The sequence below is a fragment of the Gigantopelta aegis genome, chromosome 6, assembly GCF_016097555.1.
Source record: "Gigantopelta aegis isolate Gae_Host chromosome 6, Gae_host_genome, whole genome shotgun sequence".
Lineage (NCBI taxonomy): Eukaryota > Metazoa > Mollusca > Gastropoda > Neomphalida > Peltospiridae > Gigantopelta > Gigantopelta aegis.
Genome location: NC_054704.1, coordinates 90,843,779 through 90,853,126, shown reverse-complemented (window position 1 = coordinate 90,853,126; position 9,348 = coordinate 90,843,779). Strand labels below are relative to the sequence as shown.

Genomic DNA, 9,348 nt, shown 5'->3' with positions numbered 1-9,348 from the left:
GAATTACCAAATGTTTGACATCAGATAATTGATTAATAAATCAATGTACTCTAGTGGTGTTGTTAAACAAAAAAGTAACCAAATTATTAAACACATAACGTTTTGGTCTGTCTGTATATTACCATTATTGGTTATTTTATGGTCGACAAAAGTCAACGATATAAACAGTTTAAAAAGTAAACCAACAAACACCACCCATTCACCCCACCCCTGAATCACCAAATATCGGGGCTTCTAGAGTACGGAGCCCTATATCAAACCCGGAGGAATGTGTCAGATATGGTATGTGTTGTGTAAGGTTTAAAATGTTGGTGTATTTATTACTTTACCGAAATTTATTTCCCCAGCGGCCACACATAGCCGGGAAACTAAAATTCACAATTTCTCACGGAGAAATTATTATGCATCGGTGTAACGTACAGTATTATTGGACGATTTGACGCTTATAGACCAATGACTTTGCCGGTACTAAATATGACGTCATCACAATTTTGCAAAAATACACGATGAAGTTTGTTTTGTTTAACGACACCACTAGAGCACATTGATTAATTAATCATCGGCTTCTGGATGTCAAACATTTGGTAATTCTGACATGTAGTCGTCAGAGAAAATCCGCTACATTTTTTCTAATGCCCCAAGGGATTTTTTTTATATGCACAATCCCACAGACAGGATAGTACATACCACGGCCTTTGATATACCAGTCGTGGTGCACTGGCTGGAACGAGAATGGACCCACCGACGGGGATTGATCCCAAATTGACCGCACATCAAGCGAACGCTTTACCACTGGGCTACGTCCCGCCCTCCACATACACAATGACGTCACATACTTTAAAGCGTTTGCATTTACGTATCTCACCTTTTATTGTTATTTTGTTTTGTTATTAAAGATTATCTGTGATCGTGAATAAAATACAGTCACAGCAATACTGAGGATAGTGTATACAGTTATTAATATAATTTCTCTTTAAATGTAGTCATAATGAAAATAGAATGTTCTTAAAGAAAAAAAAATGGCTGAGATAATAAATAGAATAACTCATATGGGCAGAGAGAAGTGGGGAAAGAAAAATGATCTTTCCATAGGGAAAGAAAACCCCCTAGATACGTTTTGACGTCATAATCAGTGCCTCGCTATGGGCCTTGAGTCTTTGACGTCACAATTGTTAGGTAACAACAAACAACCGTAACCGTATAAGTGTAATGTCTCACTACACAGATGTCTGCTATTGAAACCCACGTTAAATTGCCCAACCTTCAACTGACGATTGCCACTAGAACGGATTCTCGTTGGCACTAACAATATACACCATTGCGAACATACATTATATAAGCATTTATTTTCACTCCAAAATTGAGAACATTTCCGTTTCAGTTTTTTGCTATATGACCACATCTGACTGTAGTACCCGGGCCGAACAGGTGGTTCATTAACCGATTCACTCCGGTTGTCTCTTGCGCTATACACCCATGTCACAAAAGGTCAATGCACCATATTACAAAATAACATTGGCAAAACACAGCCAGAAGGCTTACCATTAAACATATATATTGTTTTAATTCCTCATCATTTCCTTGAAGTGAATATGTGAACCATAACATGTGTCACAATAGTGATCTGTGTAGTGAGACCTAATAATTAATAGTTTCTGTGGTGGCAGTCATGTCAACAACTAAGTTACGTCATCAGCGATAAGTACGTCACAGCTATGAAGCAACGCTGTCTCTTGTTCTCAACTTGCAAACTTGTTTTCAATAACAGTACCATACCTATCAACTCTCACGCATTTTAAAACGTAAACTAAGATGTAGGTCAATACCGTTTTACATTAAAACTAGTATGACTATTACTACAGTATGTATAGTGAGTATTATATTTGAATAAATATTTAAAAAAAAAAACATTTAGATAAAAAAAATACAATTAGAAATAACCAAAGCTATTTAAAAAAACAAAAAAAGAAGTTTGTCCCACATTATCCTGCAAGCAATATTTTAAACACCATGCAGCAACCTTCTGACTGCTAAATAAAAAATTTTTTCGCATAAAAACAGTTCCTTTTTTATTGATTTCTTCAAGACATAAATTCAACCAAGTAAATTGATGTTTTTCGCTTCTATACTTGAAAATAGTAAATAACACGACTCAATAAAGTTATGTTTTTTGGTTTAGTAAGCAGGGGTAGACCGATTGTAAGCACGTGTGTACTTTTGATTGCATCAAATATGTAGATTTTTTTGCATTGTTGGTTCATTTAACAATTAAAATTTTTCTTCGACTAATAATTATAATAAAATTACAAAGCAGTTTTAAAATATACTGATACAATTATTAAATACCTCGACTCACCAGGGTCCCATGCTATATTTTAGAGCTGAGTGGAATTATATGCTGATTATGCAGGTCTCTGAATTCGTTACCTATTAATAATAATACGACATACTGTACCTACCCTCAGTTCAATACCAACAATCACTCGCGGGTGCTGCCAGTGACCGACTTGTGTGGTTTAACCTCAACCGTATTAATAAAGAAAACTTGCATTCGCTCGATTTCCATTTTGGACTTAAACAACAACAAAAATCTTCGCCTTGGACCCGACCAAGAGCCTGCAGTCCCTAGACCCTGACTTCTAATTTTCTCACGCCTAACAATTGCCACAGGTTGCCAGCTCTGCAGTATCGTTTGAAAATCTTCCATAAAATAATATAAAATTAATAATGGGTACTAAATAGAATACCCAACTCGCTGCTCGGCAATACTGTTTATCTTGCACTCGTGAATTGATGTTGTCCTTCCCTCGTCAAAGATTCGAGAAAGACAGCTCGTTGAGTATTCTCTAAATCATAGATATATATAGGGACGTAGCTAGCGGGGGGGGGGGGGGGGGGGGGGGGGGGGGGGGGGGGGCAAGGGGGCGGGGGCAGAAAAACAATCCGGAAAGCATTATAGAAATTTAAAGAAAATTCTCTTCTTAACTGTTTAAGGAGTTTTAGACTATTAACTACTCAGTTGCCTCCCCCCCCCCCCCCCACGAAACAAAAAATCCTAGCTACGGCCCTGATATACTACGTTCGCTCGTTCGTTCATTCGTTCATTCATTCGTTCATATATATATATATGAACGAATGAATGAATAAATGAACGAACGAGCGAACGAGCGAACGAACGAACGAACGAATGAATAACAATATCCCAGGACGAAAACCACATCTGCTATTCATTGTCAAACAAAGGGAAGTGCATGAAAAACAGAAACAAATGACATCAATTAAAAAAAATATATAAAAAATTAAAATAAAGGAACAGATGCAGTTTTTAAATTCTATTACGCTAGACAAGATATATGAGAAACATCTAACGCTTTCATAAATGACAAAACTAGGTTAAAATTAGCGACTGTTTATGGGAAATGCATAATATTTACAATTAATTTTAACTAAGGAAGTAATGCCATTAAAAATAAACTTGAAATGCATGAGTGATAAGAAAACAAAGAGTCTCCACAAAAATCTCTATTTAAAGGAAATGTTGTCTACGCTTTTTAACATTATTGTCTTAGAGCATTTGGAAGTTCACATCTGAGAAGAGAAAACATGTAAGTACTTCATTTATATTTTAATATTATTTACGAAAGTATAACAAAATAGAGGAATTTCTTTTCTTGTTCTTTAATTTGCTATCATTATAGTAATAAATATTTTAACGCTAAAGTATTCACATTTTTTACCTTTTGCAATTTACTATTTGATCGTTAAGAATATAACTTGTACTTCACACAAATTAAGATATTAACTATATTTTAGTCTTTTTAATAATATAGTTTAAAATCGTAGTTTTAGAAAGTAACAAATGTTAGACGTGCTTTGATGTAAACAAATATGTAGTTTAATGTTTCGTGAGTAGGGCTAAAATTTTGTCATTTTTAGCCTAAACGTTTACCGTGAATGTGAGCTTAAATGTTCGTGTTTTGGTAACAACAAAACCAACATCACCACCAACAACAACAGCGACAGCAATATCAACAACATTGTGCATGAATTACTTGATGCAACCGTTGTGACGTCATAGCTTACGATGATTTCGCGATATCGTAGCGCTAATGCTAGTATCAGACTACCAACTGCCTGCATAAAGTTGGCCAACTCGACGGAAAGAAAGAAAAAAAAAGTTTTATTTAACGACGCACTCAACACATTTTATTTACGGTTATATGGCGTCAGACATATGTTTAAGGACCACACAGATTTTGAGAGGAAACCCGCTGTCGTCACATAGGCTACTCTTTGACGACAGGCAGCAAGGGATCTTTTATTTGCGCTTCCCACAGGCAGGATAGCACAAACCATGGCCTTTGTTGAACCAGTTATGGATCACTGGTCGGTGCAAGTGGTTTACACCTACCCATTGAGCCTTGCGGAGCACTCACTCAGGGTTTGGAGTCGGTATCTGGATTAAAAACCCCATGCCTCGACTGGGATCCGAACCCAGTACCTACCAGCCTGTAGACCGATGGCTAACCACGACGCCACCGAGGCCGGTCCATCTCGACGGTTGCATTGTACTTTTTCTCAACTCCGGACTTACGACAGGTGCGCTGCGATTAACAAGTAATGGACGAGAAACGAGTTGTAAGACCGCTCAGACTAGCGACTGGGCAGTCATAGAAGTCGGGGTCGGCATTTAGCTCATTCGGTTGAGTGCTCACTTGAGGTGCTTGCGTCGCAGGATCGAACCACCTCGATGGATCCATTCAGCTGATTGGGTTTTTTTCTCGTTCCAACCAGTGCACCACAACTAGACAAGGGCCGTGGTATGTGCTTTCCTGTCTATGGGAAAGTGCATGTAAAAGATCCTTTGCTGCATTAGAAAAAATGTAGCGGGTGTCCTCTAATGACTACGAGTCAGAATGACTAAATGTTTGACACCCAATAGCCAATGATTAACTAATCAATGTGCTCTAGTGGTGTCGTTAAGCAATTGAAGTTGTGTCTTGGCCACGCTGTCTGCTGGTAGTTACTATTCTGAGTTTAGCATTAGATAGCTTCCAACATCTCTAGCCTCAAGTAGTCACTTTAAGTGAATGTAGTTTTTTGTTGTTTTGTCTTTTCAGAACTGACCAACATGTTGAAGGCACTGATAGTTCTCATGTTTGTTTGCCTGATAATCGCCACAGTAAGCGGCGGTATCGTCTACGGTGGATATGGGGGATATGGTGGAGGATATGCGGGAGGATATGGTTATGGCTATCCAGGAAGGTGGGGCGGCGGCTACATCGGTTGCTGCTAACAGAAAAGGTAAGCCGTTTTAAAAGTTTATTCTTACTCGCACGGTGTAAAGTGATACCGTGTCTTCAAGTCTAAAGAAACATAAATTTGAACTGTGAGAAAAAGCGCCTATAACTATAAATAATGCTTAATTCAGACAACAAATGGAAAGATGTCCTCATCGAAGACAATTAAATATCGCTGTGGATGGTTTTAGGTTTATTTTCAACCATTTTCACTTACCTTTGCAATCACGATATAATTTTCTTGGAGTTGTGTGGGCGTGGGTGTGGGAGGTGTTGGTGGGGTGGCGTAGCGAGGGAGGGACACGGAACCATGTCCCCCCCCCCCCCCGTACAATTAAACATATTTTATTATTGTATTAATTTTAAATCATACATACATAGTGTGGGTCCCCCCAATAGTAGGATGCTTTCCCCCAGTCAAAAAGTCCTGGCTACGCCAGTGTTGTGTATGTGTGATATATGAGCATGAATAGCTACAGTTCGCCACGGTCCACATTCCAACATAGACACAGCTATTATAAAGCATATCATATTATCTTAAATACTTTCATACACACAAATATGAACACACACACGCACGCACATACAGATAAATGGAACTTTATTCACATATAACAACAAATATTAGCTTATACATTTGTGACCTCATTTCGTATACAAAAAATATCAAAACATAATTTTATACATCAGCATTATTTTTTTTTTTTACATAAACGTATAAATTATTCTTCGTTTTAAAGATATTAAAGCATTACAATAGTTATATGAAATACATTGAGCTAAACAAACTAAATGATAAAATAGCAAAAATGTTTAATATCAGCATAGTTTGACCACCACACTGGTGAGATAGTTTGACCACCACACTGGTGAGATAGTTTGACCACCGCACTGGTGAGATAGTTTGACCGCCGCACTGCTACGGTGTTGCCCATCCCTGCTTTTGATTGTTAAATACGTCCCCTGTAATAACTACAAAAATGTCTTGCATTGTTCGCCATATCATTTAAATACAGGGACATTTGTTAAACGAAAATAGATTAATCTACTACTCTATGAGGCTCCGGGTTAAAAAAGAAAAACGTTAGCGACGAAAGTTGGGTTGGAGTGAGGCAAAGGATCCCTCCCCCCCCCCCCCCCCCACACACACACACTCCCCTCAAGTCTGAACATTAGGCATCCTTTTAGATATACTCTTAAAAAAAAAAGTAGGGGAACTCTAATAAGAATTTACAATTGCTAAAATTGTAAGGTATATTAGCTGTGGGGAATGGTTATATGATAATAGTGAATTAATTGGGCACACATTACAACCGGTAGTTCAGTATTACAGTAGGGTTTATGCCCACCAAAGATCTTGAAAGACGATTGGGGTCAGACGTGAAATTTGAAAGTAGACGTTTTTTTTATCAGTAAATCGCAAATTCAAACAATAAAAAGGAACTAAAAATCCCCAATAACAACTGTATGATCAACAGAATGAAAAAGATTGACAGAAATAATGTTCCACAGTGATTAATGGACCTTCCTGGAAATTGTCAAAATCGAGAATGACACCCCACGTACGTGTACGGGGCAACCGCGTGATGCACGTGCAAGCTATGGGATGTGTTTCGGTGTGTTGATAAACAGACCTGGACCCCGTTCCACGAAGCAATCTTAGCCCTAAAATCACTGTAACTGCACAGGTAACATATGCACTTAAGGTGATCTTAGCGCTAAGATCGCTTTGTGGAACGAGGCCCTGAACGTTTTTTACTAGGATGTCTGTGGTCAAAATGTGTGTTCGGTCTAATAGTTGATATTAACATTAATATTTCAGGTTCCCCATCTTGTTTGAAGAGTATATAATAATTGTTTTATATCAATAAACGAGTGTGCTTTGTAAAATTAACTGAATACATTTCTGACATGTACATTCTAGTAATAAAGAATGACATATTGTAACTGGTAATTCAGAGTACTTATACCATACACCGTACGTTGGTAGTTACTGTTTGTTACTAATATATTTACTTTTCTTTATTTCAACAGGCTATGGTTTTCCCGTGACGACTGCTGCACAGAAAACCACCTTAAGTTGGGTCGTGTATTAAACTACACGTTCATTAATAAAACCATTTGTCTGAAATTCATTTTGCTTATAATGTTGTTATTTCGGTACAAGTACGCAGTCCTGGGCACATAACTTGGGACATGACTCAGACTCCTCAGCTCGTTATAATGGTTAATATACCATCACCAGTAAAACGTCTCACGTCTTACTGGTACAGATAGTGTTTCCTGGGACGTGACGTAGCCTAGTGGTGGGATCGATCCCTGTCAGTGGGCCCATTAGGCTATTTCTCGTATCAGCCAATACACATGACTGGTATATCAAAGGCCATGGTATGTGATATCCTGTCTGTGGGATGGTCCATCTAAAATATCCCTTGCTGCTAATGGAAATATGTATCGTGTTTCCTCTGATGACTATAATTATCAAATGTATGACATCCAATAGCCGATGATTAATTAATCAACGTGCTCTGGTGGTGTCGTTAAACAAAACAAACTTTTTATATGCATAGCAATACTTACAAAGCCTTTGATAGTCCAGTCATAAGTCACTGGCTAAACTGGGAAATATCTCTAACGTCTTCTGGGGTGAATGGATCGTACGACCCATCATACATGCCTCAGGTGAGCGTTCTATCATGGAGCTACATCAACTGGCGTTGTGTGTGTCGGGTGGTGGTGGTGGGGGGTGCATGGAGCCATGCCCTCCCCCCTCCCACATCACACCTCTTCAATCAATCAATCAATCAATCAATAAATCAATCAATCATTTGACTCGTGCTAACATCAACTGAAGGTTCAAGCACGACTGTCTTGGGCACATTCTTCGAGGTTTCTCTGTAGATGTGTCGTCGACAGGATCACGCCTCTCTGTTCCCCCACCGCCTGTCTCCCATAACACGACTCTTAGACAGTGTGGGTGCCACGTCACATTATAAGATGCTGGCTACGCCAATGCCAAAGGCTAAACCATGTTACTTGTATAGTAAGTGGGGGAGGGATGGGGGGGGGGGGGGGGAAAGAAACCGCAAGGTTGTAATTGGGAATATCCAGTGAAGAGTTGTGTCACCTGTATTGTTTCGTGACACAGAGATTTATGGTTCGTTTTGCATTAAGAAAAGAAAAGTAAATATGCACTGAGGAAATGGACTAAATTTTTCTTCGTTTTCTTTTCTGTTTTATTTAAAGGGACATTCCTGAGTTTGCTGCAGTGTAAGATGTTTTCGACTAATAAAATATTTCTACGATTACACTTATATATTAAATATATTTTCTTGTTTAGAATATCAGTGTCTGTATATTCAATGTGTTTCTGGTCATCTCAATATTTGTTAGAAACCCAAATTGGATTTGTTCTTCAAATCATTTCGTACGTACGAAAAAATAGTTTTTAGGAAATAACATGAAATTTAACCTAGTACAAATATTAGAACGGTCAGAAACACGTGTAATATACAGCCACTAATATTGTATGCAGAAATATGTAATTTGATATGTAATTACAATCGTTAAAAAGTCTCGGTTACTCGATAACATCTTAAAAATTGCAGCAAACTCAGGAATGTCCCTTTAAGAAGCGATAAAGAGTTTGTTTATTTTGTTTAACGACACCACTAGAGCACATTGATTTATTAATTATCGGCTACTGGATGTCAAACATATGGTCATTTTTGTCACAATCATAGAGAGGCAACCCGCTACATTGTTCCATTAGTAGCAAGGATCTGTCCTATCCCACATAGAGGATAGCACATGCCATGGCCTTTGTTATACCAGTCGTGGTGCACTGGCTAGAGCGAGAAATAGCCCAAAGAGCCCACCGACGGGGATGGATCCTAGACCGACCGCGCATCAAGCGAGCGCTTTACCACTGGGCTACGTCCCGCCTTGAGATAAAGAGATGTTCTTACAAAGAGCACGGACAATTAGGAAAGAAAAGGAATGCTTTTTAACGGCATTTGAGCTAAATATGTTGCGTGTCTTACATATT

General features: G+C 38.4%; 1 long non-coding RNA gene across 2 annotated transcripts; it reads left to right on the top strand.

The window, feature by feature from the left end:
* The first annotated feature begins 1,851 nt into the window (after window positions 1–1,851).
* On the top strand, window positions 1,852–7,435 carry LOC121376056. Of its 2 annotated transcripts, XR_005958393.1 has the most exons (4): window positions 1,852–1,870; window positions 3,533–3,605; window positions 5,121–5,304; window positions 7,335–7,435. It is a non-coding gene; the product is annotated as an uncharacterized LOC121376056 (long non-coding RNA). The 2 variants fall into 2 exon arrangements; XR_005958392.1 differs by lacking the exon at window positions 1,852–1,870 and having other exon boundaries at window positions 3,393–3,605.
* The last annotated feature ends 1,913 nt before the right edge of the window (window positions 7,436–9,348 follow it).